The following is a 24,148-nucleotide window of genomic DNA, read 5'->3' on the forward strand; positions in this document are numbered from 1 at the left end:
TAAATACACGTTGATTCAAAAGGGACAATTATTTGCCTATTACATGTGTATTGCACTGATGTTTGTGACCGAAGGAATTCTAACAAACTTCAACTTTTACATCTTTGCAGTCAAATTTCACAGAATCTGTATGTGTAAATTTGGCGAGTTACGTGTATCATATTCAAACAAATCAATCACAGTATTTTAATAAAAATTAAATTTTTGTCTCCCTATATCGATCCAAAAACACTGACAACTCTGTAACTTGCTGTTTGTGTTGTTTGATTGTTGAAAAGGTTACGATTGTTGCCATAAGATGTTAAATAACAGTAAATCAGTATTTTTTGTATGTACTTTGTAATTTTTATTATATATTATATTATTTTATTTTTTATATTTTTTTGTATAGTTTTACTTGTGGTGTATAGTACGGAATTCCAGGAGGAATCTAGGTGTGCCTTGTTTGAGAAAGTTTTACGGAACACTAACCTACATGTTTTTTTTTATCTTAGTATTCCTTTGAAACGTAGATTTATCTAAGTATTCCTTTTGAATTTTTTAAAACTCTTTCCCTGTGGACATTAAGAGGATCTTTTTTTTAGTAAGTCAATTATGAGTTCGACCGGGTCAGCAGTGGAGCGAGCGGTACTGAGGATTGAGGTCCAATATATCTGAACGGACCACATCCCGAAAAATTCCTGGGGTTTTTCTATCCGTCCGAATTTGATTTCGAGTCCCCAAAGCGGTAGGCTGCCACCTTAACCACTCGGCCATTTGGCCGAGCGGTCGGACTCTTTTTGTATTATGATTTTAAATCTTGTAAATCAAATACCGTTTTCAGACCAGACTGCTCAAAGTACTGTACTTTGACTGTTAGCCCGGATGGTTTAGCGGTCAAGATGGCACCCAGGGGACCCGGGATCAAATCCAGAAGAGTAGAAAAATCCCCAGGAATTTGATGTTTTTAGTGGGAGGGGTCATCTCATGCTTTACGGCACTTCCAATAAAATTTATAAATAAATGAATTATATCCGAAAGTGCGTATCATTGACGTTCGTAGCCTGCTTGTTCTTCAGAGGCCATAAAATTATTTATTGCAATATACTGTACATAAACAATGTCAAGAATCGAAACCTTAATTACGTGATCGTTACAGATTCGCTCTGCGATCCGAGCCAAAATTCAATATATAATCCTTATTTGTCAAAATAAATGACAAAACCTTGCGTACACGCGCTTATTTACGGGCTTAATTAAACGTTTATTTACTGCAAAATAAAGTATTTTCGTGCATGCACATTTAACTGAACTAGTACGTTAACTGAAATAAATTCCATTAAATTTAATTTCGATAATATACATTTCACTCGATTGCGTGCATTTAAAACGTCTTCATTATTAGCCATATTGGATTCTCGGCTGAATCCATGACGACGCGACGTAGAGGAGTAGGCGTGCAATCTCATGGCAACAACCGTAACCTTTTTTAACAATCAAACAACACAAATAGCAAGTTGTCAAATAGCTGTTTTTGGATCGATATGAGACAAAAATTTCATTTTTATTAAAATACTGTGATTGATATATTTGAAATGAGACAAAGATAACAATTGAAACCACCATATTTTATTTTATGGCATATAGGGACGAAAGTTTTGTCCAAAATACATGCTAAAAATCACCTGTGTCTTTATGTAAAGATGCGATCTCCCATAGGAAAATCAATACTTCAAATGGTTTTCATTAGGTTACGGATATCCTCTACCCAGCCCAACTCTCAAATTAAAATTTTATTGTTTAATTAAAACATACTATTATAGGTAAGCAGCTTTTTCATGTATTCGTGTATAATATTTTAATGCTAAATTTTAAGTGTAATGGATTTCTTTTAAACTCTTCTTTTTCCCCGATAAATGAAAGTGTGCATTCTAATTCTAATTTTACTTTTTAAAACAGAATATAGTAAGAAAAATGAGATAATTTCGCACCTTAAATGAAAATTTAAATCTACATACAAAAGATATTTGATTTAACATTCTATTGCGAATTATTCTATTTTGACTTTTTAAAAATCAAATAGAACAATTTACTTACATTACGTAGTTTTCGAAATCAAAATTCTTACGAAAAATTTTTAAAGAGAGAGAGAAAAAACGCAAAACTTTCGTTTCAAGGTGGCGACTGACAATAAAAAATTGAACAATGTGGAATTCTTTGTAACTTTCAAACATTCGTTGAATGTCACGTCAAATGCATCAAGCATACGTCAAGATATTAATCAATTTGAAATATTTTAAGTTAAAATAGTTTTGGTTTTTAATAAATAAAATTATATAAGTTATATATACAATCAAACCTGTTCGTAACAGAACCCCAAGGGATCGAACAATTCTTCCGTAGTAGACAGGTTTCCGTTATATACAGGTTACCTACTATATGTATCCCTTGATTAATGCGATTAATAAATTTCTCGATGTTACCGTGTATATCAAAATCGCATTAATCAAATACAGTGGTATCTCGGTATTCGACCGAACGATCACCATCCCCTACAACAAATTTTCGGTTAATAACAAATATTTTTATTTTAACTTTAATTTTTTCATTCATATGTAAAAAAGTTCTCTAAGATAAAAATGAGTAACCAATTTAAAAATAAATTAAAATCGTACCTTCGTCAGACAAAATTATACTCAATGCAGTTCGTTTATTTTTCATAAGTGAAAAAAAAAGCAAACTGTGTGCGGAACACAATCATCAGCATGTTTTACAACCATTATCAAATGGATCAAGTACAGTACTTTTCTACAATACCCGCCTGTGACACACTAAGATTTGTTGCAAATTCACGAGTTGTTGTTACTCGTCAAACCTTGACAATTTCTTCCTGCAATTTCTCTTCGACAGTTTTGGGGGCCTGTACGTTTTGTATCCTTTAGTTCAAAATTTCCCGGACGAAACTTTCAAAACGACATTTGACACATTCGGAGTTTAGAAACATTTTCCTGACTCTAGCAACACGCCGCATTGCTAGTGTCAGGAAATAACAAAAGTTAGATCAAAATTATTATATATAATCCGAGAAAAAATAATATACTGTATAATATGTATAAACTTCCAAGAATAGAAAGTAAAAATTGTTAGTAAAACAATTTTCCAAGCATCTTTCTTCTTGTAGGCTATAAAGTCTGGGAAATAGTACCTCAATCTAGATATTTTTTTATTATTTCAAGTAGTACATTTTTCTCTTCCTCTGAGAAATTTTTATCCCTTTTTTCCGCCATTATTAGCTAAGCGTGTGATTAAACAATGACATACTCACCTACGCAATTGTCCTTTACTCGATTGGACAATATGGAGGAGTAACGACTACAACTGGAACAGTGTAGAATTGATTAAACGAAATTCTCATAAGACTAATTCGTAAGTTCAAAATATATTCATGCCTAACAAATGTGGAGTAAGACTAACTGGACAATGAGTAATGCCGGTTTTCTGGTATAGTCTAGATTTTGATTGGTACGAGTTTAAACAATCGACCCATTAATTTTAAATTGTATTTAGTGAAAATGAAAAAAAAGAGAGAGTATGACTAGCTTATCTAAATACAGTATATAAAATTACTTGTCATGACTGACTGACTGAATGACTGACTGACTGAATGACTGACTAAGTCACTGATTCATCATCGCCCAGAGCAAACCGCTGAAACCAAAGAGGTGAAATTTGGTACACAGTTAGGGTACGTCATGGAAACGCACACTAAGAAGAGATTTTTCGTAATTCCCCCTCGGGGGGAGAGGGAGAGCTTTAAGGCTTAACCGGAAGAACGGCTTCTACTGAACTATTTTAGATGCGATTTTTTGTTTTCAACTACGTCTTCATTGAGTACTTAGGTGTATTAAATTGATAACATTTCAGACATTGTTATAAATATTTTTATATATTTCGAATTTTTAACCAAATGTTCGAACCGTTTTAAATTCGAATTTGTTATTGCGTGTTGGTACGATTATAGAACGATTGTAAACGTTCCAGAAAATTGATCAAATTCAAAACAGTTCGTTTGATTCTCCGCGGTAGGTGTTATATAATAATTACTATGGTTGTTGAAATACTGAATATAAATGGGGTTTGCTTGCAAAACCACCGCGGGCGAAGTCGCGGGTAACAGCTAGTCGAAAAATATACACACTATTTATCATTCTCAATAATTACATCATCTTCAGGTTTTACAAGTAATTCTCTTATCATTTGTAGAACGCGATATCCTATTACGTAAAATTTATGTAAGTAAATAAAATCCAGCAACGAGTTGCTTAACTTTCCTGGCGACATTTAGTGGCGCCATCTGTTATTTTTTAAGTATTATAAAATGGCAAAAAGCTTTATTTTGAGTTTTATAAAAAATTATAAATGCTAATAACGAGTAAAATCGTTATTTAGTCCGACCCTACTGGAGATACACACGACCCCCATTATCTCCCCACCCCTCGACCTTTAATTATCAAAATTTAATAATGTCAATTTCCCTAATAAACAAACCTCCCTGTAAAATTTCAGAGATTTTCGACAAAAAGTACTGGAGTTACTAATTAATCTTCAAACAGGGTGAACAAAATCGTTCTCCCCACACACTAACACAGAAATAACTCTCGAATTTTTTTACATTTTTCGACGTTTCAAGGCTCCTGAGCCCAAAAATGTAAAAATCTGGGGGGTCATTTTTTTACTAATCGCCACACTCTGTTATACAGTATATAACAGCCGGAAAAGTATAAAAACAAAAAATAATTATCAGAAATTAATTAAAAACATATCGTAAAGGCCATGCACACGGAGGAATTTTGGTGGTTTAATTAATTCTCATTTGTAAAAAATTAAAAAAATTAAATTAAACAATGTATTGTATATTAATTTTGTACTCGTTTAGTTTCTCCTCATTCTATTGTATTGTATTACTCAATATACGTGTATTTAAAAAGTATTAAACTCATTTATGAAAAATTAATTTTTTTTTTAAGATCCCACTCTTTTAAAACATCCTCTGTCTGTATATCACACATCTATTTAATAATTAATTAATTATATTACCTAATAACTTATCAAGTGGTCCTGCTTCGTAAGGACGAACGAGCGTATGAATAAAATATAATAAATATAGCTTTGTTTACTGAAACAGTAATCAGAGTAAAGTAAAAACATTCTTTATCCAAAAATACTCTTAATGCATTATGCATTAAAAAAGACTTTAAATAAATGCTGAAGTCTAGGTGAGAACTAGAAAAAGAGAAAATTAGATTTTAATTATAAATTTTTATTTGTTTGAATTAAAAAAAGGACAATAAAATTATGACAATTACTTTTTTAATATATTCTATATTATTTTCTATAATAATAGTGATCTGTATAAGTAATGAATCTTCAAAATAATTTAATCAATATAAATTTCGCTTTATGTCGCAATAACTTAAGTACGTCAATATTTTGTTTTCTGCTTTTATATTTGAAAAAATTTACAGAAATTAGCTCGTTTTGTATCTGTCTTTTGTATGCTTGGATGAATAAGCTGCAGTCCCTCAGTAACTGCAGAAAATTGGTTCAAAGGATACCAAAATCCGTGAATGCTAAAGTTTCTTATGTAAAATGGCGTAGTATTTTGCGTAGGTTGTACAATTGTACAACGCGCACTCTCGAAAACTTTAAATCAGTTATTCCCAAATGGGGTTATCGCCCAAAAAGAGGCGGTAAAAGATTCAAAGGAAGCACTGGAAGACAAAGAAGAGGTAAAGAAGCACTGGATGGCAAAGAAAAGGTAAAGAAGCACCGAAGCGTAAGAGCGTTGGAAAACAAGAAGGAAAAACATTCATTTTAGAACCAAAAAAAATTACTATTGAACTTCAAACAAAACACTATAAATAAGGTTTGGAGGCGTACGACCTCGTATTAATTAATAAAAAAAGTATTTTAAATCTTTTCTAGATTACTTATGATGTTCTAATTCTCTTCTAAAGACAAAAACCACACAGTAATTTTTTTTGTTGAAATACTTTGCTTTTCTGTGGTTCTTTAGAAAATTAATTAATTTCGAATTGAGTTCTTCATCAGTTTTGTTTTTGGAAGAAAATTCACCTTACTACAATTTAATTTACCAGCTTAATTTATCAGATTAAAAAGGATTAATTTTTATAATACCTAATATAATTTAAATGCTATGTAAATAATTGTCACACTGTATTGTTTAGGAATAATAACAAGAAAACAGTCTGCACTCTACATGTTCAATACGGAATCAACCATCGTACTACGTACCGGTTCATACCAACTCAACCATCCTAACTACATAATACTGTACATACCAGCAATAACATATTTTATTTCTTTCAGTACTTAGATTTCTTTCGTTTACTGACCCAAAAGAAGTACAAAGAATATCTAAAATACAAGCAAACTCAAGTTTTATTCAATAATTTTTCTGGAATATATTCCGCTTATACGGAAGGACGACTGTATTTATAACGTTATGACTCTATAAACCAAAAAAATAGTAATAGTTTTTTGGTTAATAAAGAGCCATAACGTTATCACCCAGACCTACACTCAAAACAATAAGTACAGTATATTACGTTTATAAATCAGAGTTGTCAGTATTACTGTACATCTGATAACTGTATACTTGATGTAACATCGAGAGAACCTATTTAACTAACAAGTAAGTCAGCCTGACGTTCTGGGTGACCCGGACCAGGAAAACAATACCCAAAATCTTTTTGGAAATGGTCTATCCGGTATATCGGATCCGTTTCTCCCAATTCGGTCGCCACCATTGTGGGCTTGGACGAATCCACGATGGGTACGATTAAGAATGTCCTCTTAGTATTTATAGAACGGAAAGAGCAGAAGTAAAAAAAAAAAATGCTTTGGCGTGACACTACCTTTGCAGGGAACTGTCTCCGAACGGAGCACTGAGTGGATTAATTACACTCGGGTGTTACGAATTTCTAAACACTACGAGCACGTAACGGTGTTCGGCTCGGGTAGCTGTTACGTTACGGCAAATGTTCTATAGTCTGTACAAAGCCTCCACGCAGGAACGATCTAATAATAAGTTAAAACTACAAGTTATTCATTATTTCTTCAATTTCAAGCTGTCTTCTACCGATACATAAATTAATTGTTTATGCAAAATGTAGTGTCTATGACATATAATATGACGAAGCTACAGTGACGCAACGACGTGTACGCGCAAGAATCTCAACACGTATTCATATGTTAACGAAACAAATAAATTTTAAATACTTAAAATTTAAATATATATAAGGTTTATATATAAAGTTCAATATTATTCAAATTTATCAACAAATTAAATTAATTCATATCGCACGTGACAAATTTCCACCACCTGTTTGTTTTCCTCGTGACGCAAAATCCGCCTGTCGACGTTCCATTTTTGTTTAAATTTAGCAGCTGTAGTATTAGAAATTTTCTATTTTATCATTAATGTAGTTCTATATCATAGTTTTTACACGATGATACTCGAGTAAGTAACCAGTTTGATATATTAATTAGCTTTTAATAGTGATGTAATCAATTTATCTACTTGCAGGTCGTTTAGATTGTAACCATGATCCTTATAATCATAATCATTCTCTTAGCAATTCTGTTAACCGCTATTGTTTGTTTTAATGCTGCAATGCAGTCCAAGCTGTCAAGAGAGTGGTCCAAACTCATAATTAGTGTTCATCGTCCCCTTATTTCCATTGCTGCTCCTTATTATCGTCCATATTATCGTATATTATGCGAATATGAAAATAGATGCCAAATGATTTTTAGTAAGCCACATTTATCTGCAAACTACAGCTTCTTAAACAATAAAATCAAGTTCGATTATCAATTAATTCCTATAAATCCTACTAAATTAGAAGTAATTAATGCTCCCGCCGATAATTATGTGGTCATTTATTAATTTAATATTAATTAATTTTATTTACGTAATGAAGTCTGATGCAAAATAAGCACGCTTTGACTGGAGACCATTAAACAGAATCTATGACAATAAAATATTTATACAACTAATTTTATGTTTTATCTATGATTCTTTATATATATTAGAATTTTATTAAATTATATTATATTAAAAAGTTTTTTAAACTTGTTAATTTTAAATATTTGTTGGTTTAATTTAAGTAAAATCAATAATTTCTAAATTTATGAGTTTTAATGCTTAAAAATTTATACCAAGTTGGCAAAATGAAGATTTAAAACAAGAAAAAATTTCATTAATTTTCATTAAGTTCATACGAATCGTTTTTAATGAACAGAAAAAAAATGCTGGTAATTTCATCTATCAGACATTAAAAATATATATATAATAAAATTTTTAAAGTATTAATTTAAATAAAATTAAATTAATAATTAGTCGTTTAAAACTATTTTAATAGCATTTACAAGTTTTTTTTTTTACTAAATTTATTTTCAATTTAATTAAAATCAAGAGGAGAAAAGTAAATGAAATGTAAAAATCAATTAAAATTTTATCGTTTATCATAAAAATATCAGACAAAATTTTCTAGATTTTCACTAAATGTATTGTACTTAAGCACTTTTTTTTTGTTTAAATTTAGGATTTTTAGAGAAAAACGTTTAACATTTTACTTTAATTCGTTAAATTAATTAATTAAAAATTTGATTGACTGATTAAAATAATTACATTAATTTATTTATCACCATATTCGATCATTCTAATGTTATAGACTAGAAAAAAAAAAATGTTTTTAAGTAGATATAATTTTACAAATTCTAAAAATATTAAACAATATAAAATTTTAATTAAAATATTCTTTTTGTAAATAGAATATTAAAATTATTTATTTATTTTTTTTTTACAATTGAAGAAATAAGAATATTTTGTCTATTTTCCCTCTTATCGTTCGCGAAAAGTTTTGAATGATCGATGATCTCGATTGCGAAAAGTTAATAAAACAGCCAAAACATTATTCTTAAAAAATAAAAAATAAAAAAAAATGAAAATATCTCGTAAATAAATTTAAAAAACTAATTACTAAAATTCCGTGTTTAATTAATTTTACCGCGAAGATCTTTATTTTACAATTCGCTCTAAAATAATACACGTTTACCAGAAATTCCCCCCGTCAAGCATGGCGAAATATTTTTATGAGAAAGTAGAGATTGAAGAATTAATCGAGAAGAGCTTAAAGTCGAGCTCGACGTTGTCACGCTGTTTCTGTAGCCCTTGACAAAGCCATTCTTAATCGATGTTGCTCAAATCGGACTTAACGGCTTTCAGGGATCTCGATTATTCTTAATATTTTAGATCTAGAATTTACCTCACCAATTTTAGTCTGACGACTTCACATGTGCATTTCTTTTTTTAACGAAATAGCGAGCCTTTGTAATTCCACGTTGATATATTTCTATAAATGTCACAAACTTTTACACCCATGGGGGTCCTAGCCAAACCCATAATGGATATAGAAAAAAAGGGCACAGGGATTTGCTTTATTGTTTTTTTTCTTTTTTGTATTTTTTCTAAAACCAATTTTATAAAGTAAATGATATTACAGTAAATTTATTTTAATAATCGTTACAGTGACGTAACTAAAGTTTACACGTGAAGCGATAATCCCTCTATTTCTTTGCATGGTGTACAGGTGTTGTACTGTTTGGAAGATCATAGTTTTTTTTGAGTATTTTGAGTTTTCGCTTGATTTTTATGTTTATTATTCACTATCATGAAGATAAAAATAATTGGAAATATTTCGTATGATATCAATTAATATTAATTAAAAATCAGTTAAATTCATTAAATAATATCAATTGACAAATTGAATTTAATATTACGCTTTACATTAATATCACTTAATGTGGCAATTTTTTCTTAAATAACATGGTGCGGTTTCACAAACTGTTTAGTTTAATTTGCGTTTAATATTGCAGTATTTGCAATAAAAGGGTTTATTCGATTTGAATGATTAGAATATATCATACTTTAATAAGCTAAGAAATGAGATGTTTTATTATTGAATATTTATTTGATAAAATTAAACGGAATTTTGTACTAATTATACCAGAATTGTTACTTCTTTTTTATTTTATTTTACAGTAGAAATATGTATTAATTATACAAAATAAATTGTTTTTATCCTTTAACAGTGTCTGCACGGTCTTTGCATATTTTTTGGCGCAGCTATGTCATACAGGTCAATCGTACATAAAATATAACCTTATTGCTCATCAAATTAACACGAAAAATCTATAAAAATATAGAAGATACAAAAAGTCTTCTACCATCAGTCTTCACAATCACCAACGATATACAATCTTCATCAACAGAGACGATTTTTTTATTGGAGGCTAAGCCTCTGCAATAATGCAAATTGGCTAAAATGTCCTCTGCTGACACAACACAACACACATATATATATAACTGACACCTCTTCAGGGTCATTGTTTTTGTTTAGGCCTCTAACTTAGTATTACTACACAATATTTTATTAAGAAGTTTTTTGTATAGGCCAATATATTTTTTATATTTCTATTATTCTAGTCTTTATGAATTTTCTATAAATATCCGATGACGTATTGATTTATTTTTTTCTTCGCCAAATGAATATTTATCTTTTTATAAAGTCAACACACCTTACTACTGAGAAAGCACATTTATTAAGCTAAACAAACGTTTTCAACCCATTTCATGGGTCATCATTAGGTTAAAGACGTTCGAATGAATGGCTTTTCGAACACGTTCAAATTTAAATTCTATTAGAACATACGTTAAAATATGATTACGTAAACAAGCATAACGAAAATTAATAAACAAGAAAAACAAAATAAAATAAAATAAAATACAAAATACGGTAATTCTCCTTAATACAATATGTAAACATTTTTTATAATAGCTCAGGTTTTATTGAGCCTGGTGGATGTATCCTCTTACGAGTTCTTTCTGATTATATATTTCCATGCCGACGGTGAAATGGTTGCATCTTTATAGTTTAAACATTTATCCGTTAAGCTAGATCTGTAGATCTCACACTTCTCTGTCGTGGATGCAAGTGTTGGCGAGTGCACATTTGCAACTAGGAGTGTATGCAATACCGTACAAGAACGACCAATTAGGAATAGATAAAGAATATATAGGGGTCACAAATAGAAATCTTAACGTAAGGATAAAAGAACATAAGTACGACGTAGCAAAGAGCCGATATACAACAGCGTTATCAAAAATAGCACAGACAGATGGATCCATAGTTAAATGGGAAGAAGCCAGAATCGTTGCAAATGTGCACTCGCCAACACTTGCATCCACGACAGAGAAGTGTGAGATCTACAGATCTAGCTTAACGGATAAATGTTTAAACTATAAAGATGCAACCATTTCACCGTCGGCATGGAAATATATAATCAGAAAGAACTCGTAAGAGGATACATCCATCAGGCTCAATAAAACCTGAGCTATTATAAAAAATGTTTACATATTGTATTAAGGAGAATTACCGTATTTTGTATTTTATTTTATTTTATTTTGTTTTTCTTGTTTATTAATTTTCGTTATGCTTGTTTACGTAATCATATTTTAACGTATGTTCTAATAGAATTTAAATTTGAACGTGTTCGAAAAGCCATTCATTCGAACGTCTTTAACCTAATGATGGCCAATGAAATGGATTGAAAACGTTTGTTTAGCTTAGTAAATGTGCTTTCTCAGTACAGTAGTAAGGTGTGTTGACTTTATAATGTTAAAGAATCTGAGTGTGAATAGGAGAGTAGTAATTTATCTTTTTATATGAATTACGTGAAACGTATGCCTATACATATTATTTTTGATTTATTATTTTATTTTAATTAGAAATTATTATTAAATACTATATTTAATTCAAAATTCCATTTCTGATTTATAAATTGCACTACGGAAATTCATACCAATTACAGGATCATTCGATCATTTTTATTATCTACCATCCAATTATTAACTATGCAAATATATTTAATTATCAACCGTGCAAATTTCGTTGCCTTGGAAGAGTTACAACGAAGTTTGTACGGTAAATAATTAACAATAAAAAGATAAGTGAAAGATGTGTGCAAGGTGTAACTAAAGTTATAAGACTAACGAGCAATTATTTAGTGGCATCCTCACAATGCCGGGCTACAATTTTAATTTATTTCATGTAAAATATATGCTCTCCACCTCAAATTAGTACTGTAATGTCTTGCCCCTGTACATCATACTTTTCCGTTAGTAACAGAGTCGTGCTGGTCATCTATCTAACACCTTTCAGGGAAAAATTTTTGAATTAAAATACTTTTGAAATAACTTGACTTCCAGTTTGCATGGGAAGTTCTTATATAGCTAATCAGGGGGTCTCCTGCCCCTAGTGTCTCCATATCTGGTCTCATCTAACTAACTCCGTTCTTGAGATTAAGGAAAGGCAGACGGACGGACGGACGGACGGTAGTGGGAATTTATGTCTACAATTTTTTTAAATTGCAGCTCGATGTATATTGTATATGATAAGTAATACTTGAACGTTTTAGCAGAAGTTTAGCACGATCAAATATTTACACCACTTTACTTGAGAAAGGTGAATTTGCTGTACAAATGCCTTAAATGGGGCATAATACCAAGTGACCATGTTAATTAATAGTGAATCATTTAGATTAAATAATTATGACTCGTCAATGCATGAGAAGTAAAAAAGCCATAAGGTTTTATTACAATATGATGAGTTTTTACAAGATTTCAGATACTGTAATGCGCTATGTTGTATAATATATTATTAAAAGGTTCACCATGTAATTGTAAAGCTGTCGACAGCTTTACAGTTACATGATTGATGAGGGCTATTAACACCAGAGGCCAAAATACATTTTAGGAGACATTAATGGTTTCAAGTGTATAAAAACGCTTCAATAACATTATGTACTACGTATTTGAAAAAAATATATTGTATTATATATAAAAAAGCGATTAAAGGCTAATTGATATATAGGAAGATTATTTTTACATTTATATCTTTCACATATGTAGATTGATTTTCATATGAACCCGTAAAACAGCGTACTGATAGCAATTTCACGATTTCTGTTTCGTCACTGTTTTCGTTACATCTCCCTATTCAATGTTATTCAATGCTCAGTCTCATGCAATCTGCTAATTGATAGAGCACTGCGAAAATGCATCATACTCACGAACATAACTGTAAAATGATTATACTTTCACGTTTGCACGAACATTATAGAGATTCGTGCAATGCTAGAAAAATCTCTTTTGCGCCCGGATAATGCTAGTGTGCTCACTAGCATTTATCCAGGTTGACTTCCCCCCTTACATTCGGATACAGGGCAATAGAAACGCAAGAGGAAAAAATTATCACTTTATTACAAACGTGCATTTGTCGGTTAGTAATGTTTCACCAGTACCAGAATTTAGATCACACCCTTCATTAATATGAGTAGTTACCGGTACAAATATATTTAGCTATTTATTTTATACTTGTTTATAAATTAATTATTTGGATTACGATGTATAAAGGTATTATTTTACTCCAACGTTTATAATAAATTTGCATTTCCCATTTAAATAATCATTATACTGTAATTAAATCATACTTTTATAATATTGCTTCACTTGCTTCAACAATTACATTGTTAATGTAAAGGTACTGAACCTTTGTATAAATACGTGAAAAAGACTTTATGATGAAAAATAATATTACGTCAGATTTAACATAAACGAAGTTTTGAAAATATTTGGAACATAGACTAAGGTATTCCATAAAAATATAGAACCGCTGTAAATTTACTGTACGAAGATTAGAAATTACACATATGATGTAGCTACCTTTCTTTTATTGTTCAGAATTTATGAAAACATAATTTGTCGAAACTCATAGTTTTGTATATCGCAGCAAACAGCAGAAATTGTAAAAAAAAAACTGATTTTAAACACCACAGAAGTATAGAATAGACTAGTAGCCTAAATGAATGCAAAAAGCATTGAATACTACAAAACAGTTTAATTTAGTAATTTATTTGCGCACTTCCTTTACTAATAACATCGAAAATGCGATTTGGATGTTTTATGATTGATGCCTCAAAGGAGTTCCAAGCAGTGACAATTGTTTGTTTTAAGTGTTCAAAGTCGGCAGAGTGATGATTTTGGTCATAAATTCGGCCAAGTAAGATCCCCAAACGTTTCCTATAGGGTTGCAATCAGGAGAACGAACTGGCCGATTCGTTTATTTTCAAATTACTGTTTGTATCTTGTGATACATGGATAGATGCGTTGTTCTGTTGGAAAATAACAGAATTCGTCTGAATCTACCGTTTATATGGCAGAATTTGTTCTCCAGAAATTGTTGATAGTCGGCACTGTTTATGCGACAAGTAACGAATGTCAAATCCAATTTTCCCAATACAGAAAAAGCGCCCCAAACCATAACACTTCCACCACCAAAGTTCCTTCGCGAAAAGTTGGGCATTTTTCGTAAATCACATCAATAGAACGCTAAACCATGTGGCCCATCCAAAATTAATGTTTTTTTCGTCCTATATGACAGAAAGGTTGTCATTTCTTGTGTTAGCACAATAGGTCTAAGCAAAACAAAAAACTTACCTTATTCCATTGAGTGGCCATTTTTTCCAGGCATTAGAGGCTGCATTAACAATTCGCCTACGGTCTCGCGGGGTAAGTTTTGAAAGACGTCCACTTCTACGCTTTAGTCCGTAATTTGCGGGATTTGACAAATAATGCTGCTTTTTACTACTGTCTGATGACTTAAACCAGTGCTTATCAAAGATTTCGTTTAAATTTTAAGTCCTTTAGTCTTTAACAGACTTTTTAAGTACCATTTAGCAGACTTTGAGAAAGGACAAATTATAGCAATTTGTCCTTTCTAAAGGACAAATTATAGCAATTTGTCCTTTCTCAAGTCTGTTAAATGGATACCACGAGGCATAATGGAAAAAAATACTTTCACACTTGAAACTTGCGAGAAAGATTACGATTCTATACGTAAAGTACGTGGCAGTATGTAAATTGACTTCATTGCTATTCTGCAATCAGTCACGAATTAGAAGCTCAAGTTTCCTAAAATTACGTTTTTATAATTTAGGCGCTGAATTACGCGTAAAAAATCTATTTCTATCTATTAGTGCATGTTACGATCTCAAAAGATCAATTTTTTTGAGCGGTTCTATAATTTTGAGAAACACCTTAGTCTTATTAATCATAGTAAAATAGGTAGGTATTTTACAAGAAATTTAAAACTAAATAAACTTCCAAATGTAGGTTATAATAATTAAAAATTGTAACATCTATAATGTATTTTTCAAAAGAGTTTAAAGAAAAATTGTTTACATATAGTACGATAAAAGACAAAGATAAATGCTGTACACGTAACATTTTATTTAATTATTTAAAAATGTTTTACTACAGATAAAAATAAAATGACTAATTGTTATTCCTAAATAAGCATTTCTCTATCACCTTGGGAATTTAAATTCAAACTCGGTGTATATTAGTGTTTCTCTAACGGCGAAGTAGTTGTATCTTTAAAAAAAAAAAGAGGGTTTAAGGCGGTCGATTGAAACAGTTTGCTTCCCTCGAGGTGTATATTAATCGAAGTGTTTGTTTGAGCATCGCAGGTCATGGAAAGGACCATCATAAGTTGATTGACCATCAACTCAGGGTGTAAAATAATCAGCAGTCATCAACTCAGGGTGTAAAATAATATTTTTAGATGAGTGATGGACGTCTATGACCAGGCGGATCGACCTCAGCCTGCAGATCAAGGTAGGTAAGTCATTGACAGGAGTTGGTCAGTGAGGATATCAGAAGGCAGTGCAATGTGATCTCTGCTGTTGTAGTGTTGTAGTTAGGGATGACATAGGATCTTAGCCCCAAGAGGATGGCTGGGAGTTTAGCAATCCAATTGTCAGCTGAGCTCTCAGTGAGGACTTCAGCTGACGGTGACACTGTTCAATTTTTCCGTTTGCGGCTTGGTGGTATGCCGTTATCTTGATGTGATTAATTCCCAGGGCTTTGGTGAGATTAGCGAAAAGTTGGCATTCAAACTGGCGATCCCTGTCAGTGGTTATAATGCGTGGAATACCTAAGAAAGCAACCCTGTAGAAAGGATTTCATTGGCTATAGTCTCATCTGAGATGTCCGCCACTGGTATGACTTCTGGCCAACGTCTGTAGCGCCTAAATAGAGGCCAGTTTCCTTTAAAAGACCTCCCGGAAGGCATCCCCCTAGGCAGATCGCATATAATATTTTTTAAAAAATTTATAACTTATATGATTGATTGTTGGTTACAAATTGACATTAACATGAAATAAAATATTAAGGAAAACAGTTTAAAACGGTCTTTATAACTGTTTTACTTATCCCTCTCTATTTTACCTTATACAGCAGCCGTTGTAAACAAATTCTACCAGTCAATTACCTAATATTTTCTTTCATGTTAATGACAATATGTAACCAACAATCAACCATGTAAGTTATAAATTAAAAATATATGTATTATTATGTATCATGTAATCTCTGCCTATCTTCCTTTGTAAAGTCTAAGGACCGAAGAGGGGTCATTAAGATCCGAAATGCATTTCCTCCAATAAATTGTATCAACAAATGCTCCTTGTGTGATGTGTTACTGAGAAAAAAGCCAATAGCTTTTAATTCTTTAAAATCCACAACAAAACCAGTAACGGATAATTTAATTAAATAAAGAACTTAAACCATAAAGAATTTAAAACAAACAGTTCGCAAATTCAGATGCAACGACACAAACAGTTCTTCAAACTGTTCAAGCATCAATAAATCATAGATTCACGGTGGACGAAATACTGTTCTTGGGGTCATAGTGGATAATCAGATCTATCCTGTAACTCTTGACATTTTTTGTCTGATATTTTCTAGATTTGGGAAAGTTCTTAAAATAATTACATTCACAAAAAATAACACATATCAAGCTCTCATACACAAGCAACAAAATTGTTCCTAGATGGTAAAAATACTTACGATGCCTGTTATACTTTGAGTATAGAATATTCCAAACTCACAAATTTGATTATTAAATTTAAAAATGACAAAAGCAGAGATTTCACCAATAATAATCTTTCTTCTGGTGATGTAACATTAGATTCATTAGGTATCACAGGAATAAAATCAGGTTTGCTTGCATCTCCTTTTGGCACACCTGGTTTAGCATCAACTTTCAGCTTATGCTACTGTAGCTCTTTCTCTTGTGAACTCTGCATTGTTACCTTCTGTTACATCTGCTGTTGCATTAGGTCTTTCTGGCATTGGATTTCGTGGGCAGCCTTCTGTTGGTAGTGTACTACTGGTTAGCAATTTAAATGAATAGATGATGACATCCGATGCTCTCTTTAACCTTTTTTGGATAGTATGGCGACGTCTTGAACATAAAGATATTATTTAACAGAAGAGATAATGCACTGATACAGATGGCCGAACCACAACAAGTTAAAACTGCAATGTATCACTTAGACAAATTGAAAGTTTATGGTAAAGCAATTAGAGTTGTCTAATCCAAACATCAAGTTGTACAAACGCCAAAAGAAGACCAGCCTTATTCCCCGGTTTAACCATAGATTACACAAATTTACCATTACATAGATTAAAAAGACCGGGATCTAAAAAGCATCAGAACATACGTCCGTCTTCGACTACGTTACATCTTTCAAACATTCCATCAAGCGTTGATGAAGATCACGTTCGGGTCATCACTTCGAGTTTAGACTAAATAATCACAACTCTTAAAAACTAATATAATTTTATTTGGAACTCGAGTACATGAACTGACACCATTACAACACACGTGGTAAGAACGAACTCGGGAGGAAGACAAAAGCTAAATCAGGGGACTCAAGTGTTGTCAGGTTAGCCACAATGCCATGCTAATTAATTAGCATGGCATTAGCGTGCCATAATTATTATAATTAATTAGTTCGTTATTAATTAAACTTTCATATTTATTATTATTATCATCATGTAATCATGTAATTAATAAATTATTACAATAGCATTAATGGCATGTACGGTTTTTCTAATGGGATCCCGACTGTTTTTAACTCGGAAAATCCCGCAAATTTCTTAAAAGTTCACTTTTTTTTTTATTTTGTGTTAAGATTGTGACAATTTTGCAAATAGAAAGTATAACTAACTCAAACTGTCAGAATACATTTGCATTTATTCATTTTAAGCCTGCCTATTAGTTTTTTTAAATTTTTGCTTTTTGTGGCACAGATTGTTAAAAGCCTATTTATGGCAAGACTGAAAATTCTTTACTTGTCAGAATCTATAATATCTTGAATAATTGCGCCGATACCATCTTAATTTTTAATCATGCCCAGTAGCTTCGATAACTGCATTACTCCAGGTTGTGAAAATTTAGCGACGATACAAACGACTACGAAGTATGCAAGTATAAAGTTTTTCTTCATAAACCTGATTATTAAAGCCAAAAGGCACTACCGAATTATCGGGTTATAAACTTAATGCCGCTATTAAAACAGTCGAAGTAGACAAATCATGATTACTAGACAGCAAAAGAAGTACAGTACTGCAATGCATCTGGAAAAGGAACTAGAAATCTTCGAGGTGCAGGTGAAAAAACACATAAAATCTGACTTCTCTTAAATGCATTAAAGATGATTCCACCCGCATCAATTGAATCGAAAAAGGTATTCTCGGTAACGGGACTTTCCATTGCTAAAATAAGAACCGGATCGAGTGATCGGAGTATCGATCATCTTTGCTTTTTAAAATATTATTATAAAAATTTACAATAATACTTTTTATGTTTTATTTAATAAACGAAAATTACCTTCTAAGTTAAAAGTTAGATCTAAGTTCATATTTTTCTTTAAATTTTCAACTATTCAAAGGCAATTTATTTTTTTTTTTGTAAATAAGTTTCCAACAAACTTTAATAAATTTTTTGTAGAATATTTCTGAAAATTTCTACGTAATTCAAAGGTAATTTTTAATACATATTTTACACAGCAGGACTTATTATTATTTTAGAGGTTGCGGGACGTATTAAATTACTTTAAAATGAAAAATAATTATATCATTCGATTTCGAGATTTATTTAATATCTTAAAAATAATTAATTATATCCCGGGATTCAGGAAAAAAGATCACTTTTTTTCTCGAAATTCCGGGACAAGCAAAAGACCGGGAAATATTGTATATCCCATAATTCATTAAGTCAGGTATCGTTTCACAATCCTTATCCAGCATGGATAAGAATTGGGAAATGATCCGTTATGGATTAGATTCACGTTTCATATGGTATTATAAGACCATATACTCTATGCTGCTATCTCGCATTAATTAAATTAATCACTCAAGAGAGAAAATTTGGCAAAAATATAAGTTTCGAAACACAAAAAAATACAAAATAATCACGCTCTCTTTTTTAGGGTTTCGATAAAAAGGTTTTCAAATTCTTAAATTTGAAGGAATTTTTTTTGTTTAGTTCAAATTTCCGATTTTTTTCATCATCTTTAATCAGTTTTACCAGTTCTGATTCGCTAAACGAATGACATTTGTGAAAATTAAAATGTTATTCTAAGTTTTTAGAATGTATCGTTGAAAAGACATAAACTCTGAGGCTATTTTTAAGTTGACGTTCGAGACTTTAGACTTGAAGTTTCTTGAGGCATGCCTTCTGGTAATTTTACATTTCATGTAACAAAAAATAAATAAAATAAAATAGAAAAAGTTTTCAAATATCGTTAAAACAAAATAATGTTGTTCGAAATTGGATTATTTTGAATAAAGACGAATCTTTGCCTCAAAAGCAATGAAATCTTTCACATCAGAAATTCGTTCATTCATTAATATCTTTGTGATAAATAGATTAAAATTGATTGTTTCAAAATTAATGAATTACATTTTAAATATATCGTACATTTGAATTTGAAATTTATTTCGACTAAAGCAATAATTATACATTTAATTCATTAATCAGCAATGTTATTACGAATAATGTTATGTCGTTTCATTATATATCAATATCGTTTATATTACAAAACATTAATTATCGTGTTTTGCAATAACATAGATTGAATTTCGACCTATTGAAAATTATTATTTTTTAAAATAAATATGGCAGTAATAGAGTTAAACTTACATGTACAGTACTATGCAGTATATACACGCACGTAATCTTTCTTTTACTTTCTGCCTTTGGGATACTAAGAGGGCCTTTTTATAAGCCCATCGTGGGTTTGGCTAGGCTCACAATGGGGGTAACTGAGTGGTAAGAGACGGTCCAAGACAAACCCTTCTGAAAAATTCCTGGAATTATTTGAACCTCCGGATTCGATCCCCAGGTTTTCTATGGGTGGGGGGCTGACTTCTTAAATAGGGGAGACCGGGGCAACTTCGGCATGCGGGGCAAGTTTGTCAAGCGCTTTTTTTAAAAAACAAATTAAAAGGAGACTTTGGTTATAGGTTAGGCAGTTGAGTTTTATTGGTGGCTTGTTGAGTGTAGTGTTTTTATTGTTCTCCAACAAGCGTAGTTGAATTATCAAGCAAATTTTCATTTTCGTTCAATTCCATATAATATTTTTTTTCCATTTATATTGAATTGGCAGGTTTTGTTATAATTCCATGATAACGAAAGTTACTTTTCCTGTTAGAAGGATGTAACTTCAACTTATTCACGTGGCCAGATCGTGGCTTGGCATTCTGTTCTCAGGGTTGTACTTAATGTTTCGAAATCATGACTAGCGGGGTAAGATCGGCAACATAAAGCCACATTAGAAGCAAAGGATAAAAATCAAACAGATGATAAATGAAAACATGTTTGCATTTGTTATTCATGTATATATGTCTTTGAACTTGCATTTCGTTGTAATAATATTAAATGGGTGTTGGATTTGTATTTCTTTGTTTTAATAGTGAATTCCAACTTATACATTGTTAATAACATAATTTTATATACGTGCCTATCTTGCCCCATTACTGTTGCCCCTATACCAGGGGCAACTTTAATAAAAATAATTAAAATAATTACAACTTTACAAAAAGAGAGAAGTTGCCGATCTTGCCCCTATACCCGGGGCAACTTCGTCAATTTCTCTCTTCTTGTAAAGTTGTAATTATTTTAATTATTTTTATTTCCAAACTGATTTTAACCAGTTCTATAGTAAGGTAACATTCCAATAGACAATATGCAAAGCTTTTTTTTCAGTTTACAGCAGTATTTATTGCACAAAATTTAAGTAAAGCTTAACATGCCGATCTTGCCCCGGTCTCCTTATATATTGTAATGTAATGTTGTTTTTCAAATGTTTCTACATATGTCGAGCGAAAGAAAATAAACAAATGAATAAAAGATAAGGTATATTAAAGTTTTATTCTATTTTTTGTACCATTTCATTAATTTTACATACAGAATATGGGAATTATTAATAAAGAAGATGACGTGTTCTAAACTCATATCAATGTATACAAGACGACGTTTAATTACAAAAAAAAACATTAATTGTAATTAAATATTGTGTTATTAGCAGAATAAATCACTCATATTCATTAAAATATAATAAAAATTAAACTAACGCGCTTGTTAACCTATACATTTGATTCAAAATCATGACAGCCAAGTATCCCAAATGTGTGTCGTTTAAAAATGTAAAATTAAACATAAACAATAAAACTGAAATAAATAAATTGTTGTTTTAATAATAATAATAATTTAAATGAAATATTTAAAATAAAATAACCCCGATTTAAGAGTACAGTATATTCCTTTCGTTCCTTTAAAACCTTTCATAAATCAAAATCTCATTAATAAGGTCCAGCTTATCTATTATTTCTTATAAATTTTTTACTGGAACTTTACCCATCTACCCCAATTAACATTAAAATGCTACAAAATATTTATTATAAACGAATGAATTCTAAAAGAAATAAAATGAATTTCGTTGATTAGGTTATTCACCCACATAAAAAGGAAATAATACGATATAAGAGAAGCAAATCAGATATTTCTTTATTTAGTGTCAAGAAAGCAACAGTTGTTTTCTGATTGCTTATTTTCATAATAAAGTAAAATAGAACCAGTTTCTAATTAATGAAATTGTAATCATTGATAGAAGGATTTTTAATGTAGAGAGAAAACTAACTAAACTGCCAAGTTTTACGTTAGAACAAATAGCAGAGTCCCTAATGAACGAAGACAATGTATATAAAAGAAAACAAAATGGAGACAGACAGACAGTTCATTATCTTCCAAGTATCTCTGATATTTTCTCAAATTAAGGAATTTTTCGATAAAATTCCTCGCAATATTGTTAATATAAAAGTAAAAATGTAATAATTACAGTATTTCAATGGTGGTAACTTATTATTGAAATATTCGTTTCGAAGAATTAACCATTAAATTTCCATTTAATAATTTGTTTTTCTCATAATTTGAAAATATGGAAGACCCTTATTGTCATATTACAAATTAGTTGAAAGAAGGAAGAAAGTAAATAAAAACTATATTTTTTGGTTTATATTTCATTCTAAATCCCTTATACATTTTTATTTTCGTTTTATATACTGTCCATCTATTTCAAATTTTAAAAATTACAATAATTGCTAATACTCAAAAAATCAAAGCATTTATCAAAACAATTATTAACTCTTTTTCAAATACAAATTACATCTGATAATTTTAATTATTACTTTTTGAGTATAAAGAGGTAAAATAAAAATTCTGATAATGTATTACGTGTTCATTTATTAAATATTTGTCATACTATTTTATGAAAAATGATATGAGAAAAAGTAAACAAATACACACAATAAATTATCAGAATTAAGAAATAAATTTACATGAGATTAGAGGCAAAGTAGTGATCGCCTTTCTATTATTTTAATTCTTTAGTTTTATCAGGATTTTTAACAAACTTAATCAAAATTTCATCTTGTTGGATAAGCTAATAGTAAATGGAATGCAGTAACAAATATCAAAAGCAATTATTGTTTTAATAATAATAAATTAAAATATCAAATAAAATTAATTTCTCTTTCAAAAATACAAAATTTTTTCTATTAATTTTACAAGATATTCCAATTAATACAACCTTCTCAATTTCTCAATTAATACAACCTTCTCCCAACATATTTTCCTTAGAAAAATCCTTATTTCAGAAGAAAACCCAATATGGCGATTGGGGTTTTCTTCTGAAATAATATAATAATTATGTGATTAGAAACTCTTTGATACTCTACAAATTTAAATTGGGAGGTATCGCAAACCTACTACAACAACTATATGTAAAAGTCATTGGAGAACTTTATTTAACCCTCCATGGTAAATTTTAAGAATAAGCTAACGAAATGATTTATTCAGCTTTTAAGGGACAAATATTAAGGCTAAGAAAAAGAATTTTTTGAAGAAATACTGAAAATTCTTCAGCGGATTCAACATTATTGGTAGAATATTTTCATTATCCTCAAGTAAATATTCATTTGCAACAATTTTTTTTTTTTTTTTTTGTTATTTGTAGCAATGTGATGAAAAGGATTATATTAATAATTTAAGAGCAATACACAATAATGATACAGATATATATATATATTTATACTGTATACTGTATATATATATATATATACAGACTACANAAAACTTTTTCAGTATTCATATACTGAACATATATACTACTGAACTGTACATATATTCTAGCAAAAGTATTCCCATATTCCGAAAGTGATAATATTAATACATATACAGTATACAGTATATATATTGCGTTACTCGTTGTTAATGCTTTGAGGGAAATGAAATGTCTTTTCTATTTGAAAACGGGTAAAAAAACACTATCCAAGAAGCACTACGATAGTATATCATTTAACAATTTAATGCTGTTATACACGGAACATAATAAATAACACTGATTATTTTTCAAAGTGATAGAAAAGTTTGCCAAATAAAAATCTAGAAAAAAATAATAGCCCTTTGTGTAGATTTTATGCTGAATTAAATAAAATATGTTATTTCTTAATTTATAACTACGTAACTGTGATTTATAAGCGTTCCTATTTTACTTTCTAAGTTTAGCACATATTTTCTATTATATAAAATATGTTTTTAAAAAATTTGCATTAGAATTT

General features: G+C 30.3%; 1 pseudogene; it reads left to right on the forward strand.

Annotated features, from left to right (window-relative positions):
• Positions 1–16,750: 16,750 nt before the first annotated feature.
• LOC111620702 lies at positions 16,751–17,824 on the forward strand (annotated as a pseudogene).
• Positions 17,825–24,148: the final 6,324 nt, after the last annotated feature.

This window comes from Centruroides sculpturatus, unplaced genomic scaffold (assembly GCF_000671375.1).
Source record: "Centruroides sculpturatus isolate CEXI.00-Female unplaced genomic scaffold, Cexi_2.0 scaffold243, whole genome shotgun sequence".
Taxonomy (NCBI): domain Eukaryota; kingdom Metazoa; phylum Arthropoda; class Arachnida; order Scorpiones; family Buthidae; genus Centruroides; species Centruroides sculpturatus.